The sequence below is a fragment of the Eublepharis macularius genome, chromosome 7 (genome assembly GCF_028583425.1).
Source record: "Eublepharis macularius isolate TG4126 chromosome 7, MPM_Emac_v1.0, whole genome shotgun sequence".
In the NCBI taxonomy this organism is placed as follows: Eukaryota; Metazoa; Chordata; class Lepidosauria; order Squamata; family Eublepharidae; genus Eublepharis; species Eublepharis macularius.
In genome coordinates this window covers 144,199,770-144,211,096 of record NC_072796.1, presented here as the reverse complement: position 1 = coordinate 144,211,096, position 11,327 = coordinate 144,199,770, and the positions used below count along the sequence as shown (strand labels likewise).

The window sequence follows — 11,327 nt, the reverse complement described above, 5'->3', positions numbered from 1 at the left end:
TCAGAAACCACAACATTCAAAAACCAGCGGGGGAACATTTCAGCCTTCCAGGACATTCAGTTGTTGACCTAAAAGTAGCAGTTCTCCTGCAGAGGAATTTCAAAGGGAGATTAGACAGAGAGACTGCTGAATTGCAACTGATACCGAAGCTCAAGACAATGCATCCACCTGGACTGAATCAAGACCCAGGCTTCCTGTCTCTTTATCAATGCTGATTTCTCACCCACCACCCCTCTGCATACCCCACCCAATCCAATCACTCCTGCTATTGTCGTTCACCTGCTATTGTCATTCAGCATCTGAAATCACTCCACTCTCAAAGATATAAGGGCAGATAGACTCACATTCTAGCTATATCTGAAGAAGTGAGCTGTGGCTCACGAAAGCTCCTGCCCTACCGCAAATTCTGTTTGTCTTAAAGGTGCTACTGGACTTGTGCTCTCTTCTACTGCTACAGACAGACTAACATGGCTGCCCGTTTTGACCTTTCTCCTGAAGTAGGGAAGGCTGAATGGCCGGGGGGGGGGGGGATGAAGGACTCTCCCAAGGGGAGACCCTACATTCTCCAGACACTGAGAAGAACCTCTTTAACCCAGCAGCAGGAGCCTCTCCTTCTCCAACCAAGAAGGGTGACCGACATTTTTTCCCTTCAGGATCGGCTGAGTCTATTCTGGCTCCACCCCTTATTTTTCCCGCCCTTTCTTGGCCCAGGGCAGCTGGGAGTTGTAGTCCAGGAAGAAGGGCGTCCCACACCAAGACTCCTGCAGGCCTCTCCCTGGCCCCACAGCCTGTCAAACCTCAGGGGGAACATCCCCCCCCCACTTTAAAGACAGTTTAACAGCAACTGGCACTCATTTCACCCCTGGTAACCATTTCGTTACACCCTTGCTCAGCCTGAATGCTTGAACAGACCACGCATATTCTTTTTATTCATTTATTAAACTTGCTTACATTTTGAATGCCCAAAGCCTGATCTCTGGAAACATGTCGTGCATATTTGCTCTTGCTCTGAGAAATCTGGTAACAGAGAGGGGCAGTGGGTGAGCTCATGAGAGCGTGAAGTGGGTAGCAAAGTTGCAGCAGCTGGCTAGCCTGTAGGAGCGGGGGCGGGGGGCGGGGGGCAGGGGCAGGGGAGCAGCTGAGCAGGGCCCCTGACAGCAACACAGGGCACAGAGTGCTTGACATGCCACTTGTTTAGCAGGAGGTACTCGGAGCCACTGGTGGCAGCAATTGTTAACCAGTCTGGTTTTGGTAATGCTGGGAAGCAAGGGTTTGCTTTGCCAGGCAAAGTCCTGGATCGGCTGCAGGGATTTCTGACCTCCAGGGGAACAGCCCACTGGAACGGCGCAGCTTGCAAGCCCGTCCTTCACACATGACCAGAGCCTGGGACTAGGACTGCCATTCTCCCTACATGGTGCTTCCTGGAAGCCTGTCGAGCAGGTGGGCCCTGCTGTGCCCTGTTAGGTCATCGGGGCTGGTGTGAAATCTGGTCTGGGGAGGAGCGTTCCTTTTGACTCTTCCTCAGGTCTTTGTCGGACAGCTTCTGTGGAAGTCCTCCTGAGTCAGCCCTGCAGATTCCTCCTGGTGAGCACATTCTGGGTTCCTCGGAATCCATGCAGTCACGTTTGGCTGTCGGAAAAATAATGGTCTAGGCTGGCCAACTGTGAAATTCCTGGAGGTTTGGGGGTGGGACCTGGGGAGGGAAGGGCTTGGGAAGGGATAGGGTTGCCAGCTCCCCTTATCCTACCAGCCGAAGGGGCACCCGGCGATCCCCTTCTCTTCTCTCCTTGCATATGCTCCTTGTGTGCACACCCCTGCCCCTGCGCCATGATGTCACTCCTGGGAAGTGACGTCTTCACACAGGTGCAGGACGCACAGGTGCTTGTCCACCATGGGGTCTGGGATCCCTAGGAAGGGGCCACACTGCCACAGGGTTCACCCTCCGAAGGAGCCATTTTCTCCGGGGAAACTGATTTCTGTTGCAGTTTTGGGAGAGCCCCAGGCCCCAGCTGGAGGTTGGCAAGCCTAGTGTGGAGTGTGGGGCGTGTCAGGCCTGGGCCAGGGTTCAAGCCCCACTCAGCCCCTGGGGCAGCCACTGTCTTAGCCGAGCCTGCCTAAAAGGGAAGTGCCCTGGTGCCCCGAGAACCTTGAATAAAAATACTGCCCGCCTAGGCGTGAAGAGTTTCATGCGTACGTGACAACCGTGGCTTGGTTTCCTTGCCTGTTCTACTTTCGGCCTTGGCATTGAGAGGAAGCCCCACAGGTGAGCCCGGGCACTGGGCCAGGCCAGCTTCTGCCAGGAATTGCTCCGAGGCAGCTACTTAAAGGGGGGGGGGGGAGAAGCGATGTTGTTGCACCGGCCGTGAGAGTGTTCCTCCACTTTGTTCGAGGATAGGGTTGCCAGGTCCAGGTTGGGAAATTCCTGGAGATTTGGGGGATGGAGCCTAGAGAGGGCGGGGTTTGGGAAGGGGAGGAGCCTCAGTGGGATATAATGCCATAGAATTCTCCCTTCAAAGCCGCCATTTTCTCCAGAGGAACTGATCTCTGTTGCCTGGAGATCAGTTGTAATTCCGGGAGATCTCCAGCTAGCACCTGGAGGCTGGCAACCCTATTCGGGGCCAATTTGGGGAGTGTATAGTGACCCGCAACCCTATGTTCCTTATATGTTCCTACAGACATTTCTAGACTCTATAAGGGTATCCTCGCCCTGAGCCTGTTCGTGAGGAGGGAGGGCTAAAAATCGAATTAATAAATAAAAATAAATAAATATACCTTAGTTTATGTGTTCTAATTTACAATTTACAAGAGATCATAATGTCTGTTTATTGATCAACCTCTGAAAATTTTGACCAGCAATTCCAGATAAGGAATTCACTTTTGCTGAAGTTTGTTTATCCAAATAATTGCTAACCTTTTATAGATTTTACATTTCTACAAGTCAGTGATATATTCCTTAGCTTCAGCATGTCTGTGAAGGAGAGGAACTGTTATAGCCATATCTCTTAGTCTTTCACAGCTTTGGGAGGTTTCTAGATTGGCCGTAGACTTTTCACAGACTTACTTCAGCTTTCAGGGTTCTACAGTGTCTGCCTTTCTGAAAAATAGATATCTGGGTAGCTTTTGAGGTCAAAATGTCTGTTGGTGAGAGTGGGGTTACCACCCTCCAGGTGGTGGGTGGAGATCACCCAGAATTACAGCAAATCTCCAGCAGATCAAGATCAGTTTCCCTGGAGAAAATGGCAGCTTTGCAAGGTGAACTCTATGGTATTGTACCCTGCTGAGGCCCCTCTCTTCATCAAACCCCACCCCCCTCTCCAGGTTCTACCCCCCAAATCTCCAGGAATTTCCCAACCCAGAGCTGGCAACCCTAGTGAAAGTAGGGTTGCCAGCTGCAAATTGGGAAATTCCTGGAAATCTGGGGGTTGTAATTCCGGGAGATCTCCAGCCAATACCTGGAGGCTGGCAACCCTAGTGAAAAACAAGCTTATTCTTAGAATCAAGGGCCGTTTCCAGATAGCTTACCTTCTGTCGCTCCGTGCCGCAACGTCACGGCTCGTGCCGGGGAAAACGCGAAATACGTGTTTTCTCGCGCGAGTTTTGCGCAACATCGCACAAAACTCGCGCGATATTTCGCATTCGCCCCAGGACGAGCCGTGACGTTGCGGCATGGAGCGGCAGAAGGTAAGCCATCTGGAAACGGCCGTAGAGTTAGAAGAGGCCTCCAGGGTCATCTAGTCCACCTTGCTGCACAATGCAGGAAATGCACAACTACCTCCCACCCCCCCACACCTCCCCAGTGACCCCCCTCTCCATGCCCAGAAGACGGCAAAAAACCTCCAGGATTCCCAGCCAAACTGGCCGGGGGGGAAATTGCTTCCTGGCCCCAAGGTGGCGATCTGCCTAACCCTGGGCAGGTAAGAAGGGGCCACGAGAACTAAGCACTGACGTAACCCATTCTGCCGTCCCCCTCACGATCTGCCCAGGCTCACAGAATCATCACAGCCGTCAGATGGCCATCTAGCCTCTGCTTAAAAACCTCCAAGGAAGGAGAGCCCAGCACCTCCCGAGGAAGCCTGTTCCACTGAGGGACCGCTCTCACTGTCAGGAAGTTCTTCCTAATGTTTACCTGAAAACTCTTCGGTCTTGCTGTACCAGTTGCAAGATGCAAACCCTGGAATGTCTCGAGAACATTTAGTGATTCCTGATGACAAAAGGAGGAACGAGGGAGGTGAGAGGCAGAAGGCCTAAAAATGATGCCGAAGAGACTGCTCTAACTCAGCCAAGCTTGTGCATGCCGTTCCATGGCCTCCGAGTTTATTTTTATAATATTATAAAAGGAAGCACTGCTTTGATCCCTCTTTTGATTTCTGTATGGAGACGTAATTCTCATTGAGAATTGTCCCCACTGGGTGGGCAAAAAGCTGGCTGCCTTAGGAAACTGCGTGGCTGTTACGAGACTGCCACCATAATTGGGAAGTGGCCAGGCCTCCCGGAAAGGGACGTCTGCGACAGTAATCCCAGAGTATCTGCAGCCCCAGGTGTGCAGGGCAGGCCGTTCTCGGCAGCCCTAAGCAGTCGCTCCTGGCACCTGCAAACGCCTCCGGGCTCCTCCCAGGATGCAGGAAGGTCCCTGGATGGACGCAGCCAGAGGGATCTGGGATCAAAGGCTCAGAAGGACGCACAGCAGCACACGAGGCGGGAAATTTAAAATCTGAATTTGAGAGGGAGGAAGTGACCGCTTGGGAAGGGGAGGAGTTGGAAAGCTGACCTTTGACATCACAGGATGTGTCATCATCACCACATCCCCATTCCGCCCCCAAATTCTGCCCTCCCCAGGCTCCCCACCCCCAAATCTTCTGCAACGTCACATCTCATCTGCATATAATGTCCAGATCAGGAACTGATCTGTCTTGAGATCTGTTGTGATTCCAGGAGACCTCCATGCCCCACCTTCCTGGAAGTTGGCAACTCTGCCTCCTAGCAAGAGGATCGAGGCAAGTTTCCAGCTTACCCTCCCGCTCCCACGGCTGTACTGTCTGCCCTTGAGGAGGGACTGCCCGGGCCAGGGAATGGTCGGAAGCGACGGGGGATAGCGTGGGGAGCGAGAAGGGCCGGGAGCAGCATTGCCATGGAGGGTTCTCAGCTGGGCAGGAGAAACTGCTCGTGGGTCGAGGCCTCTTCTCGGGGTGTTGGCACCCCGATGCCTGCTGATTAGAGCTCCCCCGCGGGCTGGGTGCAGTGGGTTCCCCCGGTAATTAGAGGGTGTTGCCTTCACCTGGAAACTTTAATCATCCGCCTCTGCTTGGAAGTGGGAGGATTCCCTGGCGGGGCTTCCGGCCCTCTCCTCCGGCAGCAGGCAGTGGGCCTGGCCTTGGATCTGCTGCCGTGGGAGAGCTGGCAAATGGGGATGGAACCAGCCACCCTGCTGGGCACACCTCGCTGTGCTCACACACAGGACTGCAACCACAGCTGCGAAGACACATAGTTTCCTCTCCCCCGCTCCTCCTTATTTGCACACCCAGCGTTGCACAGCAACACAGCAACAAACTTGTCCCAACCAGCACAGGCCCGGCAACTTCTCCATCTCCTGCAGGCTCACGGCGGCGTTCATTTCTGACTGCACTCCATGCCAAGGACCAGGGTGGTTACAAAGCCTCCACAAGTAAAATCCCATGAAACAGGCAAAAGTTGAACCTGCCTGAGTTAAAGCCATCCTGTAATACTCCCAAGCCTGGTTTTTGAAAGCCGGCCCAAACGTGATCGCTTCGGTGGTGGGAACTTACAGGGGGCGTCAAGGGAACAGAACGAAGCCGCAGCCCTGGGCTCACCCCTCGGCCTTCGGCACTCGGATAAGGGCCTCTTCCAAGCCCCGCCAGGACAAGAATGTCCACCCTGGGGAAGCTGCCCTGGGGGTGCCTCCTGGAGTCCATCTGGCTGCTCTCGGGAACAACTTTTGCACATCCCTGCACTCAGGTTTCCACCAAGGAATACCTGAGAGAGTTAAACGGGGTGGTGAAGGAATACCCATCCATCTAGAGGGATAAATCTGTACGGGTACATCCTGGGAACCTCAGCCAGGTTACCTAAGATGCACAGGCCTGGCCGGCCAGCATCCCCGTTGCCTTTGTAGGGGTGCCTGGCTATCGGGACTCCATCCGCAGATGCGATGCCAGCAACAAACACGGTTACTCGCAGAGCACTGCAGGCTTCCCGAGAAAACCACAGTCCCTGGACAGTCGCCCAGGAAATACCACTTTGGCTACTATGGAGGACAGGCCTGCCTCTCGCTCCCAACACCCCCCGCAAGATGGACTCCCAAGCATCAGGCACATTACCCCAGAGATGCCACCTCGGTCCTTGCTGCCAAGCTCTGCCCTCACCCACAACCGCTTCATGTTTGGCAGTCACTTGTTCCTTCCGAAGAATAGTTGGGAGTTGTGAAATAGTTGGCGATAGTTGTGAATTTCCTTTATTGTGCAGGAGTTGGACTAGATGACTCTGGAGGTCCCTTCCAACCCTAGGATTCTATGAACGGTACAGCCAGGAGCGCCCACAAGGCAAAGATTTCCACGGCCGATTTAAAGCAACATTTGCTCAGCTCCCAGCCATTGACGCCGCCCCGGTACTTGAGATTCATCAAGAACATTTTCATCATCTGGACCCATGGAAAGGAGCCTCTTGGCAGCGTCCGTCATGACTCTGAACAACGTTCACCCCACCCGCAAGCAGACTCCAGGGAGAGAGTTGCAGGTGTGTAGCCGTGTCGGCCTGCAGCGGAAGGGCAAGATTCGAGTCCAGCTGCATCTCCAAGACCCACAAGAGCTTTCGAGAGTCAGGCTCCCTTCGCAGTAGCTGACAAAGGGATTTGGAGTCCCATAGCCTGGAAATCTGGTTGGTCTTGAATGTGCAACAGGACACAAATCTTCCTCTCACACAATAGGGAGTATCTGGAGTTTTATGCTATTGGTTTTTAAATTGTAATGTCGTAATTATGTTGTCTCTTGAGCCTCAAAGAAAGGTGGCATATAAATATTTTAATAAATAAACAAACATATTTACTGAACATCATCATACAAATATATGATGTACACAAAAGCACCTCGGTATACCAGAAATGCACCGAGGGCCATACACACCTGCATGCTTCGCAAATCACCCAAAGCACACCTGACCAAACAGTCTGCTGCCTGCAGTCGGGCACTCCGAGACAAGGGCCTTTGTCCCGGCCTCTCTGGCAGGACTCTCACCTGAAGGCTTTACAACAGGCATCCTGGGGGGATTACAATGGCCGCCCAGGGAAGCCAATCAGCAAAGCCAAGTGAGTATCCCGCAGCCGCCTGCTCCGAGACAGGCCTAAAGGACATGCCCACGGAGCCCCACGTGCAATCGGTCACCTGCAGCCCCCCGCTGAACGTAGCCCAGCACAGAATCCACAACCTGCAGCCTGCCTGGGTCTTTCTCTCACAGGCCGTGGCGTGGCAGCGAGGATGGCCAGATCACCCCCCCCCCAAGAGCAGGAGACCTCCCAGCGTGCCAGCATTGTGCCGGTCAGCTGATGACACTTCTAGTTAAAACCAGAAGTGAAGTCATAGCATCTCTATGGTTTACCATGGTTTAAGCAGCCTCTATAATGGTTTGAACTCTGTTTGATGCAAGGGGAGATTTATTCTTCCCAAAGTTTTTTGTTGCCCTGGGCAAAATTAACACCACCTGCCCCACTCCATATTTTATCCCAGGCTATGCAGTAACAGTGCGCTGACCTGGATAGCCCAGGTGAGCCTGATCTCATCAGATCTCAGAAGCTAAGCAGGGTCGGCCGTGGTTAGTGATTGGATGGGAGACCTCCAACGAAGACCAGGCCTGCAGAGGCAGGCAATGGCACACCACCTCTGAAGGTCTCTTGCCTTGAAAACCCCACCAGGGGTCGCCATCAGTCAGCTATGACTTGAGGGCACTCTCCGCCACTGTGCAGTAACAGCAACAAAACACCAGCACCTTAAATTTATGTAAATATTTATGTGCCGCTTTTCTTCCCAATGGGGACCCAAAGTGGCCTGCAACGTCCTTCTCTCCTTCATTAGGATACTTCCAGCAGCAACTCTGTGAGGGGAGTTTTTCCATAGAGCTTTGGTGAATCCTAGAGTGACCCATGATGTCACATCCGGCCCAGCATTCCAGTTCCCGTGCCCAAATGGCTCCTCAGGGTTGCCGGCTGTGGCCTGGCTACCTTACAGGCAGCCCTCCTGATCTAAAACGACTCCTCACCCTACAACAACAGAGAGATGGACCCTGCAACAAACCTAGATGCCAACTTTGCCATTTGACAAACTCCACCAACACGACCCCGTCTGAGGCTCAGCCACTCGCTCGTACGCCAAGGAATATGCGCAACTCTGGGCCAGTCAAGTCCTTCCCCTTCCTACATTGCAGTCTCTCTGCAAAAGAATAAATGGCCACAATCCTGGTATTAAAAATTGCAGTCGTCAGAAATCGGGGGGGTGAAATTTTTCATATTCCAGAATGTTCGGTGGCTGAACTTAAAAGTCACTATTCTCCTATAGAAAAACTTCAACAAGTGAATGTAAAGGGCTATGCTGAATGTACAGTCATCAAAGTTGTCAAGCACGGTTGCTTCCACACAGAGATTTTGCTCTAGTTTGACACCTAAACTGGAGCAGGTTTTTCTGGAGCATTCACAAGACGTCAGCCCCTCGGCATCTACTTGCTGCAATACAACCTTTGCCAAACCGGATTAGATCTGATCTTTTCAAGAAGATGGCACTCAAAGTGCTTTGCAAGCCATGTGGGTGGGAAGTAGGGTTCCCAGGTGCCCGCCAGTGGTGGGCAAACTCCTGGGGACTTGCCCCCTCATCTGCTGATCGTGCAGCGACCAGCGGGAGCGGGTAAGCACCCAAAGGTTGCCCTCCACTGGCAGGCAGCCGGCGCAGCGATGTCACTTCCGGAAGTGACACCGTCGCGCCACCCATGGGAGTGTTTCTGCACTTCGTTTGGGGCTGATTTGGGCCCCAAACGGGCCAAATCAACCCCACATGGAGTGTGGGAGCGCTTGCACGGCTGACGTGGTGACATCATTACACCAGCTCCAGGGCACACGTGTGCAAAAAGAAGGCCTCGTGCTCAGCACAGGGCAAGTGCCAGGCACTCCACCCTCCTGACGGGAGATGACCTGGCAACCGGGGACGGGGCGCCTTTTCTCACGGTCTCACCCACATAGGTGTCAGTTGCCTTGCTGCAGCCCCTCCCCCATTCCCCCTACACCACTGAAGGGCTTTTAAAAATAACTGGCAATTGCTGTAGCACAATGATATTCTGATCTTCTGTTGCTGGAATCAACAGGTGGCGGAGAGTGCCCTAAAGTCATAGCTGTCTTATGGCGACCCCTGGTGGGGGTTTCATGTCAAGAGACTAACAGAGGTATGGTTGTTGTGGGTTTTCCGGGCTGTAACAGAGGTAGTTTGCCGTCCCCTGCCTCTGCAGCCCTGGTCTTTGTTGGAGGTCTCCCATCCAATTACTAACCAAGGCCGACCCTGGTTAGCTTTTAAGATCTGATGAGGTCAGGCTCACCTGAGCTATCCAGGCCAGGACTTTATAACTGACTAGCTCCTCTGAATTCCCAGCTTTTATTTTTTCTGCAATATGCAAGTCTCCAGGTTTTTTTTTTTTGCAGCAATATAAGAGAAAAGTTGCACTCTTTATATGGCTGCTACAAAAAGGGGTAGAGACATATTTTGTAATAGTCCAAAAGCAGGGGAAACAGAGGAGCTAGTTGACCATGGCAGGAGACGGTCAGAATGTTATTGCCCTCTAGTAACGGCCACTTCTTGGGAAAGCCGTCTGTGGTGTGCAGCCTTGGGGGCTGAGGCAAGAAAAAACCAGGGAAAATGCTGTGTGGGTGCTCTGTCACCATTGCAAATGCCTCCACATTTGCCGTGACGGCAGTAGAGAACTACAGAGAATCGGGCCCCTGTGGAAGCAACCTCTTCCCCGGTCTTAAGAGGGACTTGTCCTTTCTTACCCACCTGGGGCATCTCACACCTTACAGATGTTATTTGGTTCTGCCCCCTCTTTTCCCTTTAGATCTTGACCTCCGGACTCTCCCTGGACTAGAAATATTTAACGCTAAGCCTGCTTTGCTGCTCCTCCGAGGTTGGACGTGGCGCGATGACTCTTGCCTGGGGATTCTCCTCCACCGGCCTCTCGTTGCAACATCCCTCCTTCCCACCCCCTTTCTGTATCTGCAGCTTCTGCCCGACAGACGCACCATGTGCGCTTCTGATGAAGGGAGCTCTGACTCACAAATGCCTCGGCTGGAACAAACTTGGTTAATCTTTAGGGTGCTGCTGAATGGCTGTGGCTTCTCCTTGACTGCAGTCCTAAAAACACTCTTGGGGAGTAAGCCCCATTGAATAAAATGGGACCTGCTTCTGAGCAGGCCTGCTTGGGATCACGCTCTAAATATCCTCCGTGATGGTTTGAACTCTATGTTTGATGCAAGGGGAGATGTCTTTTGCTGCCTTGGGTGAAATACAACCCCCCTGCCCCCATTCCAAATTTTATCCCATGCTATGCAGTACAAGCAGTAAAACGTGGGCACCTTACGCTTATTTAGAAATTTATACCTCACTTTTCTTCCCAAGGGGGAACCAGATGGCTTACAACATTGTTCTCCCCCCTTCATTTTATCCTCACAGCAACAATCCTGTAGGGTAGGGTAGGCTGAGTGGGGTGGCCCGTGGTCACCCAGGGAGCTTCCGTTGCGGGGGGGGGGGGGCGGGGATTCGAACCTAGTTCTTCCTGATCCTAGTCCAACTGTCTAAGCGCCATGCCACACTAGTCCGGATGCCATTTCCCAGTTTCAATTTTATTTCGGCAGCCCACCTCCTGCCTTCAGGTGCTCAGCACCTGGACTGGATCCTAGTGGCAGACTCCTGGGCACCTCCTCTCAGCTCAGCAGCTGCCTTCCCGGCAAGCCGAGACCTCTTCTGTGCTTCCTCCGCTCCACGAGGAGGGGCTACCACGGCACCCGCATCTGGGACACAGGACAAGCTGCCCCCAAGCCCCCCACCACCCCTGCCACCCCCCCCCCGCCCAGGTGTGCCAAGGCATTTCTTCACATGGCTCAGGCCGTGCGGCCCTGGGCTGGGCTGGCTCTAGTTGGCTCTGGCAACTGTAGAGAAGGAAGGCCACGCCAAACCTGGGGGGTGGAGTTTCCAGGCAAAGTTAGGAAGGCAATCGAGTTATTTCACAACTATTCCCTGTGGCACTGGAGGAGCATTGCAGCAAGTCCAGGCTCACGGACGAGGCGG

General features: G+C 53.2%; 1 protein-coding gene and 1 long non-coding RNA gene across 2 annotated transcripts in view; one reads left to right on the top strand and one right to left on the bottom strand.

Annotated features, from left to right (window-relative positions):
• Positions 1-11,327, bottom strand: part of EPPK1 (epiplakin 1) — a 38,789-nt gene that overhangs the window by 21,776 nt on the left and 5,686 nt on the right. The window lies entirely within an intron of this gene.
• LOC129333497 (uncharacterized) lies at positions 1,521-10,333 on the top strand. Its single transcript, XR_008597426.1, has 3 exons — positions 1,521-1,584; positions 6,481-6,750; positions 10,099-10,333. It is a non-coding gene; the product is annotated as an uncharacterized LOC129333497 (long non-coding RNA).